General features: G+C 44.1%; 1 protein-coding gene across 6 annotated transcripts in view; it reads right to left on the bottom strand.

The window, feature by feature from the left end:
• Positions 1-22,420, bottom strand: part of ATP10B (ATPase phospholipid transporting 10B (putative)) — a 285,082-nt gene extending 262,662 nt beyond the window's left edge. For all 6 annotated transcript variants that reach the window (XM_046667349.1, XM_046667350.1, XM_046667353.1 and 3 more), the window contains exon 1: positions 22,182-22,420. The gene's annotated coding sequence lies outside the window, so the exon portion shown is untranslated. The remainder of the gene's footprint in view (positions 1-22,181) is intronic.
• Positions 22,421-27,844: the final 5,424 nt, after the last annotated feature.

The raw sequence follows: 27,844 nt of genomic DNA, 5'->3' as shown, positions 1-27,844 counted from the left end.
TCATCAAGAGAAAAGGAAAGGGATGAGCAGATTCTTGAACTACATACGGTAATGTATATATAATGTTCTAAAAAGTGGTTGGCACATGGCAAGCACTCTGCAAATGATAGTTATTACAATCATAAGAACTTAGGGGCTGCTGGCACTTTGGTTGCTAACATTAACCATGTGTTTATTTTCACAGAGACCTTATGATTCCCATAGGTGCCAAGCAACACCACGTAGCTTCACTTGGCACCTGACTGTGATATGTGAGAAGAGTGGAATGACAGCTAGAAGGGGACTCAAAGGATATCGAGACAACCTCCTGTTTCACAAATGGGGAAACTAAGGCCCGGAGAGAGGAGAAGATTCTTAAGGCTATACAGTGAGTAACCTGTACTGTAACGCGTAACCAGTATTGTGGGCAAGAAGCCACAATCAGGACAGAATATGGAAAGACAGAATGGTTTCCTGTAGGCAAATGTGTCAGACAAGCATTCATTTTATCTCCCTATCTGTTTAATCCGTACGTGGATGTATCATATGAAAAACTGGGCTAGACTCAAATGAAGGAGTGAAAATTGGTGGAAGAAATATCAACAATCTAAGACATGCAGATGACACTATCTTCCTGGCAGAAAGCAGCAATGACTTGAAACAACTTCTGATGAAAGTGAAAGAAGATTCCAAAGCAGGACTGCACTTGAACATCAAGAGAACGAAAATCATGACTACAGAAGAACTACACAACTTTGACATAGATGATGAAGATATTGAAATTGTTAAAGGTTTTGTTTACCGTGGTTCAGTCATCAATTTAAATGGACACTGCAGCCAAGAAACCAAGAGAAGACTCAGACTTGGAAGGGCAGCAATGAAAGAATTAGGAAAGATCATCAAGTGTAAGGAAGTGTCATTAGAGACCAAGGCCAAGATTATCCACACCCTCGAATTCCCAATTCCTATGTACAAGTGCAAAAGCTGGACAGTGAAGAAGGCTGGCAGGAATATAATTGATTCGTTTGAAATACAGTGTTGGAGGAGAGCTCTGTGGATTCCCTGGACTGCCAGAGAGATGAACAAGTGGGTCCTAGAGCAAATTAAGCCTGAACTGTCCTTGGAGGCAAAGATGATAAAACCGAGGCTGTGCTACTTTGGGCACATCATGAGAAGGCAGAATTCTTTGGAAAAGAAGATAATGCTGGGAAAAGGAGATGGCAGAAGATGACCAAATATGAGATGGACTGACTCCGTAAAGGAAGCCACAGGCATGAGTCTACAGAAGCCAAGTAGGGCTGCTGAGGACAGGACACTGTGGACGTCACTCATTCATAGGGTTGCCAGGAGTCAAAGTCATCTGATGGCACATGATAAATACGAGTTATAAAATGGATGAAATTCAAACAAGCTGGAAGAAAAACAATAATAGTTATTGAACAGAAACTCTAGACTGGGTTTATACCAAGTGCTTACAACAAACTTATAAATTAGGTATACCGTTAGTTCCATTTTGCAGATAAGTAAACTGAGGCTTAGAGAGGTTAAGAAACCCACCTAATGTCAGAGAGCTAGTTTGGTTCCAGAGTCTGTGTTCTTGACTACTACACTATATTGGATAAGTAAATCTTGGTGGCAGAGTTGTGAATAGGGAATTAATGCACTAGATATGTTCAGCCATTGGGAAAAAACCTTGTGGGATAGCACATCTTTGCATTTAAGATTCAGATGGGCCTAGGTTCAATCCCAGCTCTGCCATTTAATAGCTTTGCTGTTGGCCTTGGGTAAGTCACCAACCCCCTTGAGTCCTAGGTTCCTCAGGTGTAAGGTGAGACAACCTGTGGCCCATAGGGCTGCTGAGAAAAGTCAACAGCACCATAGCCTAGTGATTAAGGAAGCAAGTCTGACTCAGAGCTCTACCACTTGAAGCTATGATATTTGCCATATTTCATACCTTGGCTGGGTCTTCAATTTCCTCATCTGTAAAACAAGTCAAGTAATACACCTTTTACATGGCGGAGTATGTTTGCTGAGTAAAGAAGATCATTTATGTAGAGCACTAGAGCAGGGAGCCTAGGACTCAATAAGTACTTGCTAAACATTAACTAATATTGTTATTATAGTGTATATAAAACCCCAACCATAGCATGTAGCACATTGCTGACATTAAATAAAATCTGGCTATTAAATGGAGATAAACTGAGCTCTTTCATAAAATATTAAAAAGCATAAGTGTTTTTGGCTAGGCTTCTGTCTCAAGCCTACCTCATTTCATTGGATTGAAAAAAAATGTGTCTGGGGTGAGAGGCGGAGTAGGGAGAAGGTTAAGGAAGAAATGGGACGATTTTATTTACCCAAGGACTTATAACTCTCCATGGACAATTAGCATGTCCTTCTGCCCCTTTCTTTTACTGCTTTTACTACGATTACCTGCGGAATCCTGCCCAAGGGGTAGCTGTTTTCTGGAACTGTGTCAGTACCTAGTTTTTAGATTTAGATTTCAGATTTTTAACATCAAAAGCTGGGAAAGGTAGGTTCTGAGGGAACTTGGAAAATAGCTTCCATTTCTTGAGATCTGAGAATGGGTCAGGCGCTAGCAAGGTATGTTAACATTTAAAAAATATTCTCTTCCTACCTTTCTTGTTGATTTGTGACCATTGAAGTGGATTGTGCTGGAACTTTAGAGACATTTCACTAGAGAAGGAACTTTTAATCACTAATCCATCCAGAAACAGTCTTTGGGAAGACATCTACCAACCAGTTCGCTCTCCATATCCAATGCTACTCAGGTCCTCTCGGGCCAGGAAGGGGATCTGTAGACCCCTGGGAGAAATTTTCACATTTTTCCATTTTTTATGAGGATGTTGGAGGGAAGAGCCAGTGGAAGGAATTCTTTAGTTTTAGGATAGTTAGTGTTTCCTCCTACTTCCCTCCGGTACTAGGATGTTGATTTATTCACATTAATGTTAAACTGTGGACATTTAGAAGATCTCATAGATTAGCACATCCATACTTCCATGCTCAACTTCTCTTTTGCTTAAATCTATCAAAAGTCATTTAAAAAAGTGAAAGAATTCCCCAGGTTTCATGGCAGCCAGGATTAGCCGTGTGCTACAGTTTTGTCCGATGAGATGGAAGGAGGTTTGCTGATACCACTCTCCATCCTCCCACTAGACATGGAGTGGCCACATTGTGACTATAAGGTATGGGGATGAGGAGCCAACGTGCCAAGGAGGCAGAGAGGAAGTTTGGAAAGCATGCATCCCTGAGGGCATCACTGCATCAGCTGTGGACAGCTTCCATCTGCACTTCTTGTTTCAGCCACTCTAATTGGGTCTTGTTTTATTTGTATGACTTATTCTTAACTGATACAGTGAATGGATACTTTTTATTTGTGGCTACTGAGGCTCCACTCTCTCTTTTCTAGCAACAGCAACCAGATTTCCTTTTAAAGAAACACTTCTTTCCTGCATGGGGCCTTGAGGCGGGGCGGGGGGGGACTATCAAAATACCCAGCCCTTGGTTTGCTAAGGGGATGGCACCAAGCCAAATAGTTTCCTCTACTTCCTGCCATGAAGCCCCGGTTACTTATCTTTTATGTTCTGGTTCTTCAGCCTTCACTCATATTCTAAAATTTACCCCAAATACTTCCAATAAATTCCATATTTTCTGATGGTAGTTAGAACCTGTTTCTGTTACCTTGAAGCCAAAGAAGACTTCCCGGTTATTAATCAATCTACAAAAGAACATTGACACTGAAGAGTCTACCTGCAAAGTAATGTGCTCAATTCTTTACCTGCATGATGCCATGTAATTCTTACAAAGCTCCATGCAGTAGGAACTATTAGGTCAATTTCAGAGCCAGGGAAACTGAGGTTCAAAGAGGTTAAGTGATTTCGCCAAGGTCACACAGCAAGAAAGTGGCTGTGGCAGACAGTACCAAATATCCATATGCTGCTGATATTTCCCAGTCTTCCTTCCATTTAGGTTGGGCCCTTGTAACTAGCACTGGCCAATGGAACATGAGCGGCAGTAGCATGTGCCACTACGAGGCTGAGGCAGCCGAGAGCTGGTGTATCTCCTCAATTTCTCATCTGCTACCTCAGCGACCTTGGAGACCTTTGAGGATGACTTTGCTACAGGTTGTATGATGGTCTTGCAACCCGTACTGGACTGTGACATGAGGGAGAAGTAAACTATTACCCGTTAAGTCACTGAGAGTTCAAGGTTTGTCTGTTGTGCACTTAGAGTTAATTATCCTGCCCAACGCATTGACAGAGTGAGTTGAAATCATTTCTGGTTCAGTTCTCTGTGATTTATCTTTTAACAAAACAATACAGAACTAAAAGCGGAGACAGAAAAGACACGTACTAAAAAATGACCCTTATTGGGCTCTCTGGTCCCAGGCTGGGTCTCTCTGGGAGATACTGTCTTTCTGTTCTTTTGCCTTGGATGCATGCCAGTGGAGTTCCCTCTAGTGCAATAATGACAATCATCATATCAGGTAATAACTACCTCTACCCTTCGAATGTTCACTTGCCATTGGCCACTGAATTAGGAAGTAGAAGACTATGGATTTAAACCAGGGAAGAAGATCTGATTTCAAAGCCCATACTCAGGCTCCAAATCTCGGTGTCCCTAAGTGAGGCTACTCATCTGTTTCCAAAGCTGACACAGAATCAGCTGACACAGCTTACTTTTTCTTTTTCTCGCTTCCTCCCTCCCTCTCACAGAGAACTCTGGGGCTAGCATCACTTACTGTCCTCAGGAAGGAAGCAACAGTGATCTGAAAGGCAGGGAGGCTGGGAGCAGAGAAGACCCCTGGTTACCTCCCAGCTCCCAGCATGAGGAGGTTCTGGTTATCATCATGCTAATGATTTTGCTAATTTTGCTCCATTCATCCCCATCTGCTCTGCTGAGAAGGGAGCAGGCAGTACAGTTTAATGCTTACTATTCTCTTAGTCTGCTGGCCAACCCTCCTTTGCCTTCTCATCAAATCTAAACTCCTGTCAAGCTTACTGGCCTCCAAGTTCTGACCCTAACTTTCTTATATGCCACCTACCACCCTCTGCTCTAGAAAAGCTAATCTTAATTTAATTCAATATATTAAATATTAATCAAATATCTATCATGTGCCTGGTATTGTGCAAGGCTCTGGGAATTGAAGGGTGGACATAATTAAAACAAGTATGGTACCCGCTCACCTCAAATGGCCTATGGTCTTGTGGGAGTCAGACATAGACAGGCAATCACAATACAGTGTGATGAAGGCTCTCATGCAGGAAGCAGAGGACACTCTGGGAACCCTATCAGAGGCACTACAGCCCAGACTATTAGGAAGTTTTTCTCAGCATTAAAAGGAGCCAGTTTCTTTGGCCAAGAATTCACAACATTGATGGAAGAGGTGAATAGTATAAGATGCAACAAATGTTGGCAGTTCTTCCTGAATGCCCAATTCCCAAATAGGATATGCATCTGCTGGGCCTCCTGCACACAGATACTGTGGCTGGAAAGGATTATGCCACATCACTGCCCTTTTATATCTGGGGCTTATATTAACATTCTGGAACAAGTAAGAACTATGAGACTTATTTAAAAGGATCAGTCTTCCCAGGCTCTTCACTTGGCAGCAACAAGACCACATTCTCATCATGGGGACAAAGCAGGCTTGGAACCCAGGTGTCCCCCCAAATTTCCTCTGTCTGTGCCCCCTAAAAAGCACTTTTCCTCAAAAGGCATCTAGTCCAGGTAGGGGCAGGAGTTACCATCTCCTTACCATCCTCTCCCCTTTTACCTCTGTACTCTGCCCGTGCCTGCAATGCTGTTAGTTTCCTAGCCTGGAAGGCCGCCACCTCTCTTCTTGGTTTACCCTCATCTTGCCCAGCTCAAGCCTCCCCCTGACCCATTCTTTTCCACAAAGCCTTCTGGTTGCTCCAGTTTGCATCACTCTATCCTCTCTCTCTTCCTTTTAAGAACATAGAATTCTGGCATTTGGAAGTATCAAGTCCTAAACAATATTCTAATTGAAAATTGTCCTTTTAAGTGCTCAGCTCCTCAGGACAAAAACTATGTTCCATTGTACCTGTTATAGACTTCATAATGCTTGGTACAATCATGGGCACTTAGTAGACACTCCCTAAATATTAATTGGGTGGGTGTATATGCTACAGTTCAAGGCACTCAGTAGGTGTTCATTAAATAATTTTTGGACCAGCAGATTATGTATGGAGCAAAAAGAGGCAGATTGATCTGGGATACAAAGAGCCCTTGATTTTAAGAGATCCTGTGGGATGGGAAGGGACATTATGGAGCCAGATACTTTGAGGAGACACTTTTGCATGCTAAATACTTACATTGTCTCAGTTAATTATGATAACAACCCTCTGAGTTAAGTACTATTATCTTGATATAATAAATAGTGATAAATAACATGGCATTGGAGAAATTATTCAAATTCAAATATGATACAAGAGCTTTGGTCTTATCACATACCACACTGGTTCTCCCATTGGGCATGCCAAGGGACAGTCCCTGATGGCACACATCCCAGTCTCAAGTCAGTGTTCTATAAGGAATGAGTGGAGGAACCTCATGGAGAGCTATGAATGGCTTTAGCAGACCCAACTCTTGAGATAATCGGTGTCCTGAGTCCAGGAGCTGGATCCTGTTAGATACAGTGTGTAATTGTACTGTTCCCAATGGAATGAAACCAGTGGACAGTTAGCCACTAATAATTAGATAGCTGGTAACTAAAGGTTTTTTTGGCAATTATTAATTGTAGTCTTTAGTTGTCCACCTGCTCATTGTTAGCTGTGCTGCTTATTTTCAAAAGACGGGTAGATAGGCAATATATTATCCAGATCCTACTAGGTTCCTCATAGACAACATCTCCCTGACGCTTGGGTCACTATGGTAACAGATGCCTGAGTTACTTTCAGGAACTAAGGATCAACCACTGTCCGGTTCAGGCCAGTGGAGACTACCAACCCACCAACTGGGCCTGTGCAGGTATGCAATAGATGAACTCCTGACATCCGAGAGCCAAAAACTGTACCCTCAGATCATGTTAATGCCACTATATTGTGAACGTGCGTCCGATGAAGAGCCAGGAAGCTTGACCATGCTTGCGCAGATTATCAATTACCTCACTTCTCCTTCCCTCCAACTATCTATCCCCATACTTCAGACCACTCTGCCTCCTTTATCCCATAAATGTTCCTAATGCTCATTTTCAGGGAGGTGGATTTGAGATTTGTTCTCCCATCTCCTCCCTTGGCTGCCTTGTGAACAAACCCTTTCTCTGCTGCAGACTCATCTCAGTGACTGGCATTTCGTGCGAAGGGCAAACCGAACCTGATTTGGTAACAGGAACAGTGATACAGACAGCTCAGATGAGCTGGTTTGCAGAGCCACCCACCAGGTCTTGTTTTCATTTTGACTACTTCAGTATTTTAATAACCAATGTTAACTTAAATGGCTTGGAATAACTTCTATTTTTGCTTTTGTTTATAAACCAGCTAAATGATGAGAATATATTCATCTCTAATTAGGAGGAAAATGATATATCAGAAAGAACTTGGAGAAAAAATCACAGAGGAGTGTCAGGTTCCTTCTCGAAGGCCTTACCTGACCAACAAAAGCTGCGGTCTGCAAGCAGCTCAGTGAAGCAGAACGGTCAGGAAATGAAGAGATCTAATTTCCCAAACCGTAGGATGTTTCATTGACCTTGAACAAGTCACTTCACCTTTGGACTTTAGTTCCTGAATTTGTTAAAAGCAAGGGCTGGATAAATTAAAACCCAAACTCATTATCATAGCCTAAGAGGCCACATATGATCTAGCCTTGGCTCGCTTCTCCCTTTCTGCCCACCTTCCTCCTTGTCCGCTGTGCTCCGGTCACACTCTCTCCTCTGACCCTTGATTGGCTTGTACCAGGGCCTTTGTGTTTGTTCTTCTCTCTGTCTGAAATGCTATCACACCCTCTTCCCTTCAAGATGGGACTGGTTCCTTTTTGACACTCAGGTTTCAGCTCAGACAGGCTTTCCCTGACTCTCTTAGCTGGAGCTGTCCTCCCCAGGTACTGTTCCATGAGCTTGTTTTATTTTATTCATGGTATTCGTTACTTCCTGAAAACTCCCTTATTTGTGTGTACATTCTTGATCTCTTCCTAAGAGAAGGAAAGCTCCATGAGAGCAGGGACTTCGTTAATTTTTTTTTCACTTCTCCAGTCCCTACATGGAGAACAAAACGGTACATAGTATATGCTCAGTAAATATCAAGTAGCCAATTTAATAATAATATAATAATAATAATGTGCTTATATAGGTTTCTACAGTTTCAAAAATACTCTGACAAGTTTAATCTCATTCAGACTTCACTATCCTGTAAATTAAGCAAGAATTATTGTATTTTGGTACCAAGATAAATTTTTTTTTTGTGGTAAGATAACCAATTCAATAATTTTGGGGAGTACCAAAGAGGAAGTGGAAAAACACTACATCGAAAGTGCTTATAATGTATAAGGCAGATTACGCTTAAGAAATATTGATGAGGGGCCAGCCCTGTGGGTGAGTGGTTAAGTTCATTCACTCTGCTTCAGCAGCTCAGGGTTTTGCCGGTTCTGATCCTGGGCACGGACATGGCACCACTTGTCAGGCCATGCTGAGGCAGCGTCCCACATAGCACAACCAGAGGCACTCCCAACTAGAATATACAACTATGGACTGGGGAGCTTTGGAGGGGAGAAGGAAAAAAAAGAAAAGATTGGCAATGGTTGTTAGCTCAGGTGCCAATCTTTAAAAACAAAAACAAAACATTGATGACAAAAAAAAAGTGTATGACTTAGAATCAAGGAAATATCATTATAAGTATCTCAGAAGTATTGGATCCTGGAGGCCGAGTTGGCACTGCATGCCTTTGCCCTGGGACAGCAGCTTCATAAAACTGGCTTCAGGAAAATGAAAGCTGCTTATACCTAGTGTTTGCATCTGGAAGCCGGCCTCTCTGAGCTCATTATCCCAGTCCATCCATTATCTCCTTCACCTCAATCCACTTGCCCCAAATCTCCCATCCTAATTTGGTTGTGCAACTCATTTCTTTATTTCCCCCTAGTTAAAGTCTCCTAAGAAGAGAGTGCTGGCAAAAAAGCTGAAGAAATTTAAAGAATCTGAATGTTCTGTCTCCTTTATATATTCTTTATGCTTTTATACCTTTTATGGGGTTAGAAGCCTCACACGGAGCGTAATGAGTTATTCAGGGCATGCAGTGTTACTGGGCCTGGGTGTAACGTAAATGGAATTATTTGCCGTGGAAATACCCAGTCCAATCTCTTAGCAAATTGCAATCCCTGAAACTAGGTCCCTTTGGAAGGTGCTTAAATAAATGTATACCTTGTTTGAGAGATTTGCAGCAATTCAAGAGACATATTGGGGTCTTTCTAATAGGAAAATAGGTTGGCTCTGCTCTATTTGTCGTAAAGTTTAATTAGCAATCATTTATCAGAACCTGTTAATTGCCCGATTGTTCATTGTTTGACAGGCTAAATTCAATCACCAAAACACTTCTCCCAAACACGCGAGCTATGTGTGGGGCCTTAGTTTCCAGTGAAGACACTGAGCCCACTGCTTTCTGAATTGAATGCGCAAGATGTTTTGGTATATAGTTTTCCAAGGAAAGGATCCATAGCTTTTATAAATTTACAGAGGGATCCATGGCCCCCCTCAATGTTCAGAACCACTGGTTTAATAATGAGAAGCAATAAAATCATAACTGCCGATACTTACGAATATTTATTTTATGTTCAGCATTATTCTAAGCATTTTACCTATTTAACTCATTTAATCCTCACAACAACACTATGAAGTAGGTACTCCTTTATGTCCATCTTGGAGTGAGGAAATGAAAACAGAGAGGTTAAATAACTTTTCTAAAGACACACAGTAAGTGGTAGAAGCCAGATTCAAACCCAGGTAGTCTGGCTCCAGAGTCCATCCTCTGCAACCACTAACTCTTGTTACTTTCTAGTAGACTTCTGGAAGAGAACTACACATCCCAATAATGCAGCTGAAGGCTCAAGGGGCTGGTAGAGTTCAGAGATCATCTGGGTCAGTGGCTATCAAATGTTTTCATACTGTACTGGACCCTATTTCATTTTCACCTGCAGTGCCACGTGTCCTTCACGGCATGCTGGCACACAAAACAGATGAAAGCAGCTCTGAGAAGAGAGAAAGAACAGGAGTGTATGCCGTGGTGTGAATGTACTTGTGAGCGTGTGGGAGAGATGTATGGGTAAGGATGTGGGATGAGTGTGTTAAAGGGCTGCTCCTTTGCCCTCCACGGTGCCTCCAGGTCATCTCTACCCAACCCAACAGCTCCAGAGAACCTAATGTGAAAATTACTCATGTTGTCTTACCCTTTGTTTTACAGGAGGTAAAATGAGGCAGAGAGAGCCGGTAGCTGGGTATGGGACCAGGCTCCTGGTCCTAGGGCATTTCTCTCTCTCTGCCCAATCTCCTTGTTGCAACGAGCCACTGTCCAACTCACGGCCAAGGGACTGTTACCGGTCAAGGACAAACACACTCGCATACAAGCCCTCTAAGCCTCTCCCTGGATGTTTGGATACTTCTAACCTTCTAGCTGGCTGAGGACAGTCACCAGAAGGCTTTCTAGGGCAGGACAAATGGAAGAAAAGGTTTGGGGTGGTTTGGCAATGTCAGGAATGTCAATGGCCTGTCAATGTCAATGACAAGAAAACCTTCAGCTACAAGTGGTGGAGTCAGGGTAGGGGGGCCACCTAGAAGATTCCCATATTCCTCAAGTCAAATCACACTGATCATCTGCTTTGAGTGGGACAGCCAGGAAGAGGAGGAAAGATAGCAGATCTTCTCCTGCCAGCCCACAAAATCCGGTGAGGCTCATTCTTCTAGACAGAATGTGTCTGGGGATGTCAGACCTACTTACAAGCCACAACTGTGCTGTCCTGCCTGCCACCTGCCTTCCCTTCTGGGTTTGCCATCATGCCTCTTTGCTGCCTCAGCAGTTGGCAGCTGGACCCGTCTGAGATTCCAAAGAACAAGCTCTCAGAAGAGCAGTGGCCTGATTTAAGTGGGGAGGGGAGCACTGTGGGGCAGGGTGGGGACCAGCAGCCACAATGCTTTCCGGCATGTCCCCATGATGCTGAATGATGGGGCGGAGTTTCTACTCATAGCAATTGAGGAAAACCCTCACAGGACCACAGTGGGGAAGGGAAGCTGGGCATTCTCATCTGCCTACTCTCTCTTTTCACACTCAGGGATCTAATAAGACCTGCATTTGATCAACTGTTCATTCCAGGGAGCATGTTCAGGGTGCCAGGCACTCTGCTAAGTGCTGGGGGAAAATGGAAATAAAGCCAGTCCTCATGAAGCTTCCAGTATAAACAGCGAGGTAAACTTAAATCAGATAAAAGTACAGTTTATAATTGGAATTGGTAATAAGATTAATAAAGAAAATAAGGAGCTAGAATATATAGCAGAGGGTCAGATTGAGTCTGGGGGTGGGGCAGGGATGGCTTCTGTGTGGCCTGTGATATAACCGAACTGAGGTCTGAAGGTAGGTAAAACTACTAGGAGAAGAGGTGGGAAAAGCATCCAGGTGGAAGGAACAGCAAGTGCAAAAGCACTGAGGCCACAAGGCATACTTCTTTATTCACCATGAAATATCAGTGACTCATTCATACATACACACACATACTCATCACCTATTGTATCGCACACAATTTATGTTTTCTCATTTCTTCTTTCTCAAGGTGTTGGAGAGGCAGACACAAACATGGAACGGAGTTAAATGAAATGGAGGTTATATATGGAGCATAATAAAGACATAAGGGAGGGCCATAATAACCGAGGATGTTGGCGAGTCAAGGAAAGTTGATTGGAGGAGATAATCCTGGCCTAAGATTTCCCAGACAAAGCGAGCGAGGAGTAAGATGATAATCTTAGGCAGAGGGTACAGCGTCAGCCAAAGCTTAAATGTAGAAAACAGTCTACTACCTATATAGGCAACTGCCAGCATTTCTGTTACTGGGAGGGACATTGCAAATCATGGGGTAGCAGATTAGACAGGAACAATTTGTACGACATCCTCGCACGCAGTTATTCTTTCCATGAACGTTTACTGAGCTTTTGCTACAAAGTAGGCCCTAGGGCTAGGAGACTGCGCAAAATCAGACTTGGTCTATGGCCTGGGGATCAGGACTCACACAAAGCAAGGACTCAGTGAAGTGAGGAAGACGACCCAATAATCAGACAGGTGGGAGTTAGAGAGATGACTAGGAGTAGCAGCTGGAAGCCAGACTTTGTAGATCCTATCAAAAATGTTGGTCTTCCTTCTCAAAGCAGTGAGAGGCTCTCACAGGGTTTTAAGCGGGGGTTTTAAACATGTTCAGATTTGCATTTTGAAAAGATGATTCAGGGTGCTATGGGGGAAGGACATTTACTCTCTGACTCAGACACCCGCTCCCTCTCCCCAAACCGTATCTGCCACGGCAATTGAGGAGAACCACGGAATCCACTCTACAGTACCATGTATCCACGCAGAAACCCTAGTAGCTTCCACTAGCTCTCTCTGCACTTGCAGCCATCTCGGGTTGCTACCAATGACGCCTTCCTGACTGCCTCTGAGGCCAACTGCAATGTCTTGGCAACAATTATATTAATATCAGAGTGAGGAATGAGCTGATGGAAAGCTGTTCATCCATGTAATGAGGTTTCAGTTGTGTTTTAGAAATGTGTCAGATAATTTGGTGAGAGGCAGCAGAGTGTTTTCTGTGTCAAGAGACGGGGGAGGTGGAACTCAAGTTCCTTGGCGTCAACTGCAATGTGAGAAATGTCATCTGTATGTGAGACGCTCAAGGCAGAATGAGCAAATGTGAAGGGAATAGTGACAGTGAGAGAAGCCCAGGACAAGACGTGGATGTGAGAGGAAGGGAGAGGAGTATAAACATCATAATTATCACCTAATAGTGATAAGCACTTATAACGCATCAAACATCATCTACGCCATCTCATTTAAACATGACAGCTCTGTGAGGTAGACATTAGCCTCATTTGACACAGGGCTCAGAGAGGTGAATTCAAATCCATATCTTTTTAACTCCAAAGTTTAAGTTTACAATGACCTCACGTAATGCCCATCCATGGATAAAAAAGCCCTTAGTCAGCATGAGTTTTGGTGTGGAATTGCAAAGTCTATTTTATATAAGGGACGATGTACTCGAAGCCAGAAAGGAGAACATCTTCCCCACCAAGCTTAGGTGAATCCCAATAGTGCATGTTCCTGTGTGACGTTAATGTGATCTGAGATAGTCATCTGGGCCAGTGCTCCCAAGTGTGGGACGTGTAACAACTATTAAGAGGCACATGGGGCCCCCATTGAATAAAATGGAGTCATACAGTGATAAAATTCATCCTATTTCAACCCCTTCAATTTTCCCTATTATATTAAGTCCGTGGTTGGCAGCATCAATTGTCTTGTGGAATCGTCTGAGGAGCCTTAGTAAATTCCCAGGCTCAAACCCCACCTCAGAGATGGATTTAATTAGTCCTGCACAGTGCTTCTCGCACCTTAATGTCCTGCAAACCATTTGGGGACCTTGATAAAATGCAGATTTGGATTCCATGGGTCTGGGTGGGGCTTGAGAGCTTGCATTTCTAACAAGCTCCCGAGAGATGCTGAGGCCCCTGGTCAGAGGACCTCACTTTAAATGGCTCGAGTCTAGGCTGCAGCCAAGGTTGAGAACCACTGCTTTAGGGAGGCAGTTTGAGTTTGGTGCAATTTATTTTCTTCTACAGTTAAAAAATTATCAATTAAAATGAGTTATACATGCACATGGAACACAAATCAAACAGCAAGCAATGACCCTCCCGCTCTATTCCCAGCCACCAGAAGCAAATCCCTCTACAGAATCAAATATTGTCAGTCTTCCAGAAGGATCCTTGCACATACAAGCATAGGTGTGTATGTGTATCTAGCCTTTAAAAAAACTACAAATGACAGCATTCCGATCACGCTGTTCAGCACTTTACTTTTTCACTTAATATATCTTGGAGATGTTTCATAACTGTACATAAAGAGCTGCCTCATTCTTTTTTGTATTGTGGTAAAATATATGAAATAAAATTTACCATTTTAACCATTTTTAAGTTTAGAGTTCAGTGGCATCAAGTACACTCACATTATTATGCAATCGTCACCACCATCCATCTCGAGAACTTCCCAAACTAAAACTCTATGTCTGCAAAATGGAGCTGGTTAATATTTAACTGTCCTTTTGAACAAAGCGAGAGCTGGTCTTGGGGCCAGAGCTTTCAGTGGACAGCAGTGTCAGCCCAGAGTTCACTTTGTGCTCTGTAATCCCTGTATTTCATTTTACAGTTACTCTGTTTGTGATAAGAAACACTAATTTTCCACTTAAAGTAGTTTGCTTTTTAAACAAATCTAATTTCTGCTGAAATAATGATACCTGGTAAGTATTAGTGAAGGCTGCCCCTAGCTGGACCACAAGATGGGAAAGTTGTACATCATGAAGAACTGAAGCACAGGAAGCCCCCCGCCCCTCCCGCCCCCTTTCTGAGCTCCCAACTGACTTTTATCTCCACACGCTGGGCAGTGAAAATGGCCTTCCCTTAGGGCCTCAGGACTTATACCCAAAGGCAGTTTTTTCTAAGGGCTCAGGCTGGTTTCTGGAAGTCAGACCACATAGCAGCCTCTCCTCTGTCATCCCTAACAGAATGGCAACCAAGAAGGAAGGCACGGCCCCTTAGGGGATTTTGTGCTCCCTGATAGAGACAAGGACCCCACCCTCAGCATTTTACAGGAGGTGACATCAGAGTTGCCCTTCTAGAGAATGACACTTGTCATGGGGGTGGGTATCTGGCTTGAGAAAAGTCAGAGAAGGACCAGCATCCCTCTCATATAGGGGGTTGCATAACAGATGTCGACTGAAGGCAAGAGGTGGATTCGCTGTGCAGCCACGGCAGAAAGGCTTGGAACTGGCCACCCGCAGACCTGGCACAGAGGCCTGTGTTCACCACCATCCAGCTCTGTGACCTGTAGCAAACCATCTCACCTTTCCAAGGATCAGGCTCTTTCTCATCTGCCAAAGGCTGAGGTGAAGATCTTGTGAGGATTAAAGGGAGTAGTATATGGAAGGATTTAGCACCATGCCTGGCACACTGTGAGTGCTCAGAAATGGAAATCTTATTGTCCTGGACTCTTCACTGAAAGGGAATTAAAGGAGGAGGATGTGGGCAAAAAGTGGGGTCCAGGGACCCCGATGGTGACTGTCCAGCCAAACCAAGTAACTGAAAGAGGGGGAGTGTGTGTGACCGGCCTCCCAGTGTGAGCCGTGGCAGGAGAAGTGGCATTAGTAGATGGGAGAGAAATGATGAGCTTCACCCTAAAACGGAGTCCACAGTAACTCGAAGTGTAACTGGGCAGAGAAATACTCCACTGAGAGGCTGATGAAAGAAAACTGGTCTCCAAATGTAAGAATTCCAATAACCACTTACCCTCTCCCTTCTGCATTTGCTTTCAAGTAAAACAGAAACAAAGTATCTGGAAAACAAAGCTGCAATAGACACATACTTTTCTTAGAAGCCAACACGCTGATCCAGTGAATAACACTGGAGCTGTCCTGGGTGCCAGGGCACAGTGACAAACATGATGGAGGAGACCCTTGCACTTACGGGTGTACATCCTAATGGGTCCCCTCCAAGCCCTTGACTCTGGCCCATTCATCTTGTCCACAGCCAATCCCTGCTTTTTCTCTGAGTGTCCTGGAAATGCAGCGGTACCCAGTGATCCTTCTGCCATGCAGAGGAAGAGAAAATAGATGGTTTTATTTTCAGAGGTAAGCCCAAGTATTTGTTCGGAAGATCTCTCAATTGTTAGGAAACAAAAAAGATTTACACTTATCGATGAGGTGTCTTTCTGTGATGGGGAGATCAAACTGAGCAGAAAGGATAATGAGCGAAGGCCAGGGCATCAGCCGAAGCTGCTCTGGTCATCGATTGGAAGGTTGGCAAATGAGGAGGAGCAGTGCAGGGAGACGGGGTCTGGGAAAATGTCCTCAGCAAGAGCTGCAAAAGCAGATTGTGCACAAGAGAAAGACTTGTGCATGATCTTGCGATAGAGAAGGAAAAATTTAACAGCAAATGATCAGCCAGTGCATTATGCTGGTCTGGGGAGTGGATTTTGACCTCAAAAGAACAGGGTTCAAAGGCCCCCTTCATCGCTTACTTAATGGGTACTCAATCTTACCAACCTTGGTTTCCTAAGCTGGAAAATGATGCTCACAGTAACTACCTCAGTAGGTTGGTTGGAGAATTAAGTGAAATGGTACACATGTAGGGGTCTGTAGAGTGCCCGGGACACTGCGGAAGTGTTATCTGTAAATGTATGCAAGGCTGAATGAAATGGAAGCAGAATTATGCTACTTTGGAAAGTAAGTAATTTGTGCAAGATCTCATAGGCATTAAAGGGCATGGTGTCCAAGATTTAACTCAATTTCTCCGACTTCTTTCTGTATTCCTTCCTGGTAACAGGCCAGTTGCATAAGTGCCACTTAGGAGGGATGACAGCACTTTCCTGACATGCAGCCACAATGCAGACCACCACTTTGTCTGACAGAATTCATAGGCCAGTCCTCAGGCTAAAATGCCAATTACTGAATTCTCTCACAGCAGTGAAAACATGCTTCACGATCTGTGATCAAATCCACTGGCTCTTAAACCAGGCTGAAAAGAGAAGGAAGGAAAAATGCAAAAGGGTTACTGTTCAAAAAGGTTAGGGATGGGCTGAGGGTACCTTGAAGAGACAAGAATTCTGCCCTGGTGCTTACTTCTGCGATATTCTGGTAACTAAAGTGTCATGGGGGGAAAGCCAAGCCAGCTAGTTAAGGAGCTCAACTGCGTCCGGATAAGACGAGGCAAAGGAAAACAAACAGACTCACTGCCCAGGCCGGGGTGGGAAGGTGCAAGGAAAACAAACTGTGGGTGGCAGGTTTGTCCACATGTCCCATGGGGTGGCCCAGCAGGACAAGTTTTTCCATGGTTAGTCAGTAATGTCTTATCAAACCATCTCGGAGAGGGTGATTCAGGCAGGAGGAGTTTGGGGCAGTTGAGCACAGACATGAAGAACCTGTGTTCGGTCACACCGGCTTGGATGTATGTCCTGGTGGTACCACTTTCAGCTGGGTGCCCCTGGCCAAGTTTCTGAGCTCCGAGAACGTCATCTTCCTCTTCTCTAAAATAGGGAGGATAGTACTGGAACCCACTTGAGACTGTCGCTGTGTTAGGATTACATGAACTACTTAAATAGTCTCACACAGAGCACCTACTCAATAAAAGGGGGCTGTTGTTAATTATTAATTACTGTCATTATTTGAGAGGGATCTCAGAGCCAGGCACACTCAGTGCAGGCAGCTGAAGAATGTTTGCTTTCCAAGGGTCCTGGTGCTCCTGGCAGAAGCAAGTCTCCACCCAAGGGAAGTCTGAGTCCGTAAAGCAAGTTGAATATGCAACTGGGTACCACGGTCGAAAGAGCACAAGTGCTGGCATCTGTCTCTGATCAGCCCAGGACAGACCTCTGGAAAATTTCTGGTCACTTATCCCAACATTGGTCCTAACTCAAGAGACTTTGTATCGGCAGATTTAAGGCAGCGCAGGAGAATGTTTTCCTAGAGCTGAAAGAAGCCCACTAACAGTCCGGTCAGCGCTCTGTCTTGGTGAACAGCAGCATCATTGATTGCTTTTAATGAGGAAACTTACCACCCCAAGGGTAGTGTGGTTGCCTGCGCACAGAGAAAGTGAAGAGAGGAGAAAGTTCTGGCTGGTTTGATGATATCCTAGAGAACACAACTTAAGTCATTTTCAACAACACACTTCACTCACCAGCCTAAAGGTGAGACGCCGATAAGGACCCTTAGGTACATGCGTGGAGAGAAAGTAGGTTGGATCTTGCAGTATAAGCTCCTGTCCAACTGAGTTCCCAGAGGAATGTGTGTTTCCTTGAGAATTTATTGAGGAAATATGACATAGAAGAGGGAAGGGGTCAGATGGATACAGTTAGAGCATCAAATCCTGATTCTCGCTGTGTCACCTGACTTGTCATCAGTTTCTACACTTACAGGGTGGGAGTGAGAGGCCCTCACTCATAGAAGGGTACAGGGAAAAGTAGCAGCAGCAGTGAACATTTCAGAGTACCTTACACATCAAGCACTGTTTCAGCATTTTATATGTATCTACTTATAGAATGTTCACACCACCACTGGGGGGAAAGTTCAGTAATATTCCCATTTATAGATGGGGAATCTGAAACACAGAATAGTTGAGAAACTTGTCCTAGGTCACACAGCTAGCAACTGACAGAGTCAGGCACTCTAAACCATGAGCCCATGCCCATCACCACTGTGATGGACTGCCTCTTGCACATGAGATAACATGAGGAAAATGCTTCTATCAGTGCCGAGTATGAAGGAGTAGTTAATAAATGTTGACTATCATTATTCTATCATTAGCCCCTAGTGCAGCAGATAGTATCTGCAAATTCTCCAGAAGATTTTAAGAATTAACACAGTTTGGGTTCTGCCTAGTATCCAATGTATGCTCTGGGTTAGGACTGATGATTTTCTGGGTTAGGACTGATGATTTTCTGGGTTAGGACTGATGATTTTCATTTTCCCTTTGGCAAGATGCACCATTTTCCTTTCTCTATGAAAATATCTGTCATTTTCTTCAAAGGGCACTTTGAGAAAAGGAATCCCTCTAGAGCATTTTTCTAAATCTTGGTAAACAAGACACATGGAAAATGGTAAAGTAAAACCACCATTTCAATGAAACTTCACAGGCATCATCTCATTGGGTGACATCTTGTGAGAAGGGCAGGCCCAGTTATGTTGAATTGTGTAGAAAGAAAGATTCCAGGGACTCGAGAAGGCAACCTGTCTGGTAGATAAGAGCATGTGCTCTTAAGCCACCCAGCGTGCATTCAGATCTGGGTTCCATCACTCCCTACCTGATGGCCTTGTACCCTCTAAGTCTCATATTCCTTATTTCCAAAACACAGAGAGAGTCAGCAGGAACATGAGATGAGATTATCCAAGGAATCCTCTTAGCACTTAGTAAGTTCTCAATAAACGTCCACTGCCAATATTGCTATTATCATTACTGTGGCCCACGGAGTTGGAAAAGAATTACTGAGAAGTATGGCCAGGATTCAAGACAAGGTCTTCACACACTGAATGTAAGTCTCTTTCTATGATACAACTTTCCTTACCGGCCCCTTCCTCCCCAGAAAATTATCAGGACTCTGGCTTGGCTCCTGATTCAAAAAATATATTGTTTTCAAAAGGCATCTGCAAATTGAGAACAACACAAGGGAACAGAACAAGATAAGGAATGCGTTAATAAAAGAATCATCGAGCAACCTGAGGATCAGATACAAAATCGGATGTCTCTTAAATCAAATAGGGTCAGGGCCAGGGCTGATACCAGGAAGGCTTGACACACATTACAATGAAGAACACATAAGTGCGAGGAGGGACCCATAAAAACTACCAGCGTGTGAAATATTGCCAAATGCTGTGTGCTTGCCAAAGAGGAAGCGTCAGTAGGCTGGATGCTAATGCTCCTCGCTGCAAAGCAAATGGGCTGGGTGTTAATTAAAGTGTGTAAGCCGATTCTTGAGGTTGTTGCCTGGGAAAAGGAATCCTGCAGAGAAGTCTCTTCCTCTGATAGATTTCTTTTGGAACTGTGGATTTTCTGCAAGTGAAATTTTCCAAAACAAACACAGCTCCCTGCGTATTCCATGCTCCCCATTGCTTGCAGGGCTGGGTGCTTGTGAATAAGAGATACGTTGTGCTGGTTTCTATATCGCTGTCACACCGAATACTCTGCAAAGGGCTGGCACCACACGTGCACCTCACAGGCTATGGAGGGCAGCTCTTATCATTCCGTTTTACAGAAGAGAAATATGAGAAGAGGAGACAAGAAGAGACATGACCACAGTTGCAGAGAGTGGTAGAGCCCATAGAGATGCTTTGTACACCCTGCTCCCAAATATGGACCTCTTTCTATCCTATGAATGAATGACACCCAAAATAGCAAAAGATATGTCAGCAAAGCCTGGTGGGAATTTGAATCAGTGACTTGAGGAAGCAGGGCTGGAAGGGAGCACTCTCAGCTTCCTGCACTTATACTGGCATGGCAAGTACCCCAGGCGTGCCTAAGATCAATATCATGTTTGGTCCAGAAGAGCTTGCTGGCATGTGTCACAGGCAGTGTTGCTTATTGAGACTGGTCAGCAGAGCCAGCCTGATCAGACCTTGCTATTTTCTCAAGGAACTAAATCCACTTGATGCCATTTAGCCTTTTTCCCTGTTACCCCAACAATGAAATCAGTTGCCCCTTGAGCTATTGAAAACCCAGGTGACCATTACTGCTGTTTTTAGACCAAGATGTTTGCCTTCCCAAGGGAGATTGAGTGGAGGTGTTGGATGAGAAGGAGAAAAACTAGCTGTCATGATATCTCCTAATCCTGTCTATTATTCATTCGCTCAACAAATATTAACTGAGCCTGTTTTAATTGGGAAATCTACTATGCCCTGGGGACCCAGTAGTGTCCAGCTGGCAGAAGACATGGAATGGCTCTACCCTCAGGGAACTTATGTTCTAGTGGGAAGGTAAACAATAAACAAGACGACAGAATTTCAGATCGTCATCAGCATTATGAAAATAATCAACACTGTGAGGGAGTGTAATTGAGGGTGGTAGTGGTGGTGGTGCGTCCATTTTAGATTCTGTGGTTTAGAAAGCCCTCTTGAACAGGCAACATTTGAGCTGCAACCTGGTTGAAAAGAGAGAGCCAAATACAGGAAAAGCCCAGGGGAACGTGCTCCAAGCAGAGGGAGGACCAGGGACACATGTCCCAAAGAGGAAAGAGCAGAGGCCGCCAGTGTTGCTGGCTCACTATGAAACTAAAGGAGCTGGTATTAGGTGACATTGGGGAGGGGACAAAGGTTGGAGTGATGAGAGTTCTGGTATTTGGAGGTTGGGTTTAATTCTAGGTAGCCACAGTGCACTGACCCAATGTCTTCCTCTCTGAGGTATTTGCTTTCCCTTCCATTGCTGGCTCTGGTGTTTTAAAGACCAGCTGCATTGTTCAGCTGCACAGTCTCTGAATTCTTAATGGCACAGACCACATGGATTACATATTGCTGACAGTGGGCTCTAAACATTCTCCAAATCCACAAGAAGGGGCCATTGAGGCCTGAGAAGTAGAGATCAAGTTCTAAATTAGTTCCCGAACATGGCAACAGGAGAATGAGGCTGTCAGCTTTGTTCTGCCTGGAGAAAGCCCCTTGACAAGTGGTTGTTCCTCACCACCTCTGTACACTCTGAATCTGGAACACCCTCAGCTAACTATGACCTCATTGATGTAAGTCAAAAGCATGGACTGGGATCAGCAAGCACTGGTTTGGCTCAGTTAATCTCCTTGAGCCTCAGCATCCTCAGCAGTATTGTAGGTAATACTGACACCTGACTCACGGGCTTGTAAATTGCCTCACACTCGTGCTTGTAAATCATAAACCTTCAAATAAGCTCTCACCATTACTATTTTTATCAGTCACCATCAACAAAAAGCCAACTCTCACTCTCTCTCTTCCTCACACACATTTACTTCTTTCAAAATCCTGCATAATGGTTTTGTAAGCTTTTTGAAAGAGGCCCTGAAATAGCACAGGTGATGACCAATGCCTGTATAATATGGGCTCTCTATACAGGTAATTCATTCCTAGCTATAGGCAGCAAGGGCAGAGGCTGCCTGCTCATCAGCACGTGGAGGAAGCCAAGACTCCATGGAGTGAGCACCATCACCATCCGCAGCCGCCCTCATAACTCAGTCCATGCAAGCACGAGATCTTCCAGCGTGGGCAAAGAGCTCCCCAGATACAGAGGAATGAGGTTCCCTGGGACCCGGAGCTGCTGGAGGCTGGTGGTGGACACAGCTACAGCCCCAAGGACCCAGGGTAGTGAGGATGAAGCCAGGGGCAGCCTCAGAGCCTCCCTTTGAAGTAGCGTTCCTACCCCAGGGCAGCAAGCACTGGTGAGAGCTGAAGAGAAACCCCCTCCACCCCAAAGTCTTAGCATCAAGCAGGGCGCTTACCTCCTTCCTCCTTGGTGCAGGGTGCAGGCTCCACAGCTATGACACGGGGAGTCAGCACTCCTAGGGAGTTTTTATTCTGGTGGGGCACTAAGGAGGGAGGCTGAACTGTCACTGCCTCCAGTTATCCCATCAAAGGGGAGTGACGGCCAGTACAAGAGCCTCCTTCTCATCCCTGGCTGGGGCAGGCAGCCCCAACCCTTTTAGAAGCCCAGCCTTCAGTGTCACATACCTGAACACAATTCCTCCACCCCGTTTCCTCCTCTCCTGGCCTGCTGGAGAAACCTGCTGAGCCCCGCCCTCCCCAAGGCTTCTAGGTTCCTCTTCCAAGCCCTGCATCTCCGCCCTTCTCCTCCTCTTCCGTGGAGGCTCCCTGGCAGGGCTGGCCTAACCGGCTCAGGCTCCCAGAGAGAAGCCCAGAGAGGCTGCCTGTGCTGTTAGCTGGTGGGTGGGTGGCCTGGTCTCCACTATCTCAGCTCTGCCCCCGGGCCCCCACACTTTATTTTGAGATAGAGCCCTTGGATTAGTTAGAGCTAGAACTTGGGACTTTTGCCCAACTGTGGGGAAATGAAGAGTATTTTCTGGTGATTAATTTAAAAACTATAGGGATTTGAAGGCCAAGTCTCAGGAGATGGGTGCTCTGTCTAGCTGCTTCACAGGGCGACTTCAATCCAGGCCAAGGAGCTACATCTCTAATGCCGGAGACTCGGCTGTACCACACCCTTACTTCAGGGGGTCCAGCTCTTCTCAGGACAGACACAACAGCTACCTTTATTCTCAGTAGAAAGAGGAGGGAGAGAATTGAGAGACAGGTTGAAATCTGCCCACTAGGCTGAAAGGAGATTCCATTTCTTCATCTGTGAAGTGTTGGGGAGATCGTCAAGGAAAGTTTAGCCATGCACCCATGTCTGTTGTTAAAAAGCACTTAGAAATCCCAATCAATGACTGTTCCACTGAATCCACAGCTGGTCTTAACATAAGGAGTTAAATTATCCTTGAAAAACAATCATTGCTCAGGTCCCAAATTCTAAGCATTTGGGATTTTATTTCCCTACCTTGGTTAAGTTAGTATTCTTGCTCTCCAGGTCAGAGATTTCCAGATTTTAGGATTCATAAGAATTATCCAGGGTATTAAAGCTGCAGATTTCTGCATGAAACTCTCAGATTCCAGGAGGGCTCAGGAATCTGTATTTTAAAGATTTCCCCTAGGTGATTCTGATGTACGTGGTTTGGCATCTGTACTTTAAGGAATACTGTCCTGGAATAGGTCTAAATTCTCTATTCCCAGCCTGGCATTTCTGGGTGCCTTTGAGCCTCAGCTGAGGACCAGCTGTTCTCCACTGTTTCCAATTCACTTTTCTACCCCTGCACTCAGGAATTTCCCAGCTGACTTCAGTATCTTCCTCCTCCCTTTAACTCACAAATCAGCTTTGTCAGAGAAGAGAGTGCTAAAGGAAATGATGTCATCGAACCCTTTCTTATCGTCACAGCAGCAAAGTCATTGAGCCCTGGTTCTGCCCTTTCTCTCCCCTGAGGCTCAGACCTCACACCATTGCCACCACTACATCACCTGTTCCCAAGCTAGTCCCCCTGTGCCAGCCCCTCCCCAGTCACTCTCCCTCATAATACCACTACTTCTGGGGAAGATGCCTGGTGCATGGGCCCCACAATCAATTGCTTTCCCTGCTCCATGGCTGAGGCAATCCGTGTTCAGGTTCCTTATTTCTTGCGTCAAGTTTAGTTTAGAATGAGATTCTCACATCCCACCTGCTCCCCCAAATGGACTTCTCATACAGGCCACTAGACTTCATATGAGTGTTTGTCCATGCCAATCGTTTTAATCATAAGACAAGAACTACAGGACCCACTCGATTCAAAGCACATTTACTAAGCACCCAATACGTGCAGGACATCGTATGAGGCACAGCGAGGGGTGTGAAGAGGACCAAAATGTGTCAATGATGATGTAGTTATTGTTATTGGCATCGTTTTACAAGTGAATTGGGCAGAGGGCACTGAATGGGGATCAAATGATAAAAGTGATGTAGGAAAATGTGTGGGCTTTATTTTCCCAAGGGGAAAGGTTCTCTTGGAGCCACCCACCCCCACCTAGAAGTAGGTCAGGGGATCTGCTGTGATACATTAGGGAAACTAAAAATAGATGTTTTCTTGCCTTGCCAATGCAGTTCCCCAAGACTTTCCCAGCACTCACAAGCTTCAGACGAAATGAATGGCAGCACAGTCAATGGCACCACAGTGGTTACAAACACAGACTTTGGCACCAGACTGCTTGGATGGAAAGCCTTTCTCTCCAGCTCCCAGCTGTGTGGTTTTGGGCCAAGTGCTGAACCTCCCTTGGGAAAAAAGTAGTACTCTCATGACGGGGCTGTTACCTGGATGATATGAGCTAATATGTATAAAGTGCTTTTAACGGTGAATGTCCTCACATGTTATTATTATTCAGGAGGTCTTGAGCACTGTTACTACATATTGATTTGCACTCTAAAAGACTCATAATGTTTTTTCACCTTAAGACAATGTCTTCCAAATATTTGCTTTCTTTGATTTTTACACTTCTCAATTCTACGCTCAACCTTCCTCATTAATTTACCCATGCTTTCCTTCATGTATTAATTTATATATATACATTTATTTTTGAGGAGGTACTATGTGCCAAGAACTGTGCTAGGTGCTGGTGATAAAATGGTTGGAGAGATAGCCACTATCCCTGCTCTGAAGGAGTTTACGGTCCATTGGCGTACCAGGTATTGATTGAATAATCACAGGAAAATTGTGAAATTATGATTGTGATAAGTGTTAAGAAGGAGCAGTCGCTGTGCTGAGAAAGTATGTGAGAAGGGCTTTGACCTGGTCAAGGGGTTAGGGTAGAACTGGGATATGAAGGAAGAGATGGAATTAATTATATGGAGTGGAGGTGCCTCATGAGAATATTCCAGATAGAGAAATGCCATGTGTCTTGTGTATTAATCAGTTTTGTTGCAGTAACAAATAACCTCCAAATCTCAGCTTACACCGTAAAGGTTTATTAGTCACTTGTGTTGCAGGTAGGCTGTGGGTTGACTGCAGCCCTGCTCGGGCTATGACTCTGTTTCTCATTCGGGGACTCAAACTGAAGGAACAGCCCCTATGCGGGACTTGCTATTCTTGTAGCAGAAAGAAGGGTCAAGAGCCCTGGTGGGAACTTTCCATGACTCTGAAAGCTTCTGCTTGGATGTAGCCTTCATGTGTGCTTACATTCCTTTTGCTGACAGTGGGCTCTTAAAAGTCTCCAAATCTATAAGAAGAGGCCACTGAGGCCTGAGAAGTAGAGACTGAAGCCAATGGGACAGGGGTATATCGTGCTCAACACTGGGAACAAAGCAAGGTACATGGCAGAGGGCAGTAACCTAACCCTCTTACAGGGAAGAGGATGGGAATGAATAATTGAAAAAATAATATAAACTACGATACTAAGCTTCTCAAATAAAAAACTTAGAGGCCTTTGTGGCTAATGCTGAGAGAGTTGGTGGGAACGTAATGAGAGACGAGACTGGAGCAGTAGGTGGGGCCAAGCCATGGAAAAGAATCTGACCTCCGTACTGTAAGCAGTGGAGAAACACTGAGCTTTACCCATTTAACCTCTTTCCTTAGTTGTTAAAAGAACACTTTTCATGTTTTTCTGGTTTCTGAAGGAATACGTGTTTGTTATAGAAAATGTGGAGACGACAGACGAAAAGAAAAAATACAAATCACCCTTAACTTTACAACTTCAGAGAGAACCATTATTGGTTGATATTTTGGTGAACATGTTTCTAGAGTTTCAGAGGCTTTCCAATGTATATAAAGTATTTTTAAAACCCAAATTGGATCATATTCTTCATCGGTTGTTATGAATATTTTCCAAGTTATTAAATATTCTCCCCATTATCATCATCATATGGATGCACCATACTTTGACTAATTCCCAAATATCGGACATTTATGTTTTTATAATTTTTCTATTTTATAAAAATTCTGCCATGAAGTTTTTTGTATTTAGCAACGTCGATATTTCACAGATATGGTATTTTTACCTGAAAGGGTATGACAAATTTAAAGGCCATTGACATGCATTCCCGGTTGTCCCGCAAGAAAAGTTGTAGCAAATCACACACAACCCCATGGCAGGATTTGCCAACTCTGTTGATGACTATTTTATATTGTCAGTTTAATCAGTGGAAGATACCGTCTTATTTTTGTTTTGCATTTATTTGATAATTAAGGACAGACCTTATTGTATATAATTCCCAGTGCTTTCATCAGGGAAAGACTTCCTAGATTAAAAATCTGGGCCTTTTGGATCTTCTGCTTAGAATGCTCTCTTGTTTCTTCTTCAGCAAATTGTAACTACTTTGTCCTCTATAACTCATTGTAAGATTTGCTTCTGCTTCCTACAAGAAGCCATCTCTGACTTCCCCCGCCCCTGATCATCTCCTACCCGTGGGTGCTGCCAGTCAGGATATGGACAGTTGGTTCTATGTGTACAGTGGGATGATATGGTTCATGAGCACTTTGTTTCCCCAAGTGGAGTGGGTGCCCTCCTATAGTGTCTCGATCTGTGCTCTGCGTGTGTTATGGTCCATAAATATTTGTGAGTAAATTCTAAGGCATGATGGCACAATGGGTGAGTGATTTTTGACTTGATGGATGACTCAATTCTGGGGACTTGCACATGGCTCTATTAATAAAAGATTGTGGGCCAAAAGTCATTGCTAATGCCACTCAGGATCTCTTTTTAGATTGTAATCTAACATCAATTTTTCAACTTCCCAAACATAGGTTGGTAACATGGGGCCTTCTGATTTGACAGAAGCCCAATTATTTTATCTCCCTCTGATTTTTCTTTCCTCCTAGCCACAGTCAAAGAACATCTATCCATTTGATATGTGGCGTGGTTTCTGGTTAGTTTTTACTAAGGATTTGAGGTTTGATTTTTTCTTTCTGTTACAGGTTGTGCTAATGTCTTGTTAAGCTAGTCTGACAGTGTAAATTGCACCTTCGTACTCCCCTTCTCATGTTACTGGGAGGGGACAAAGCCTTGCAAGAGGAAATGACCATTAACAGGGCATTCCGCTGTGTCAGTGGGGAATGTGGGGAAAAGCCAACCCTTGTTGACACATCTTGCTTTCTGGGGTTGTGGGTTAAATTCTCGAAAGTCTTTCCAAGCCCTCAGGCAGATTGGGTTTATAATGACTTATCTCTATATTGGCATCACTTGCACCCTTGTCTTGAAGGAGAAGGAACCAAAGCCTGGCAAGCATGTGTCCCATCATGTCACTGAACCCAGAAGTAATTTTAGGATTATTCTCTCACATAGGTCTACACAACCCCCTTCAGTGACTAGAATGATTCCATGAGATGGACCTATCTGCATTCCCGACATGCATCAATATTATCAGGTGGTGCTCGAATCTACTATAGAGTCTAACAGACATTCTTACCACTCTCTCCCATTTTGCAAATATCCTCTATGCCTTGAAACAGACAGATGCTTGTCTCCTTCCAGGAATAGTTGAGATTTTGGTTTTTAATTATTGTTTTCCAAATAAAACCAAGGCACACCTGAACAGGAGTCCTCTCCATGAATTGCTTAATTAAAATAGCTCCCTGAAGGCCGTTGAAATATC

This window comes from Equus quagga, chromosome 7 (genome assembly GCF_021613505.1).
Source record: "Equus quagga isolate Etosha38 chromosome 7, UCLA_HA_Equagga_1.0, whole genome shotgun sequence".
NCBI lineage: Eukaryota > Metazoa > Chordata > Mammalia > Perissodactyla > Equidae > Equus > Equus quagga.
Note: the sequence above shows the minus strand (reverse complement) of the source record. Positions and strands in the feature narration are given on the sequence as shown.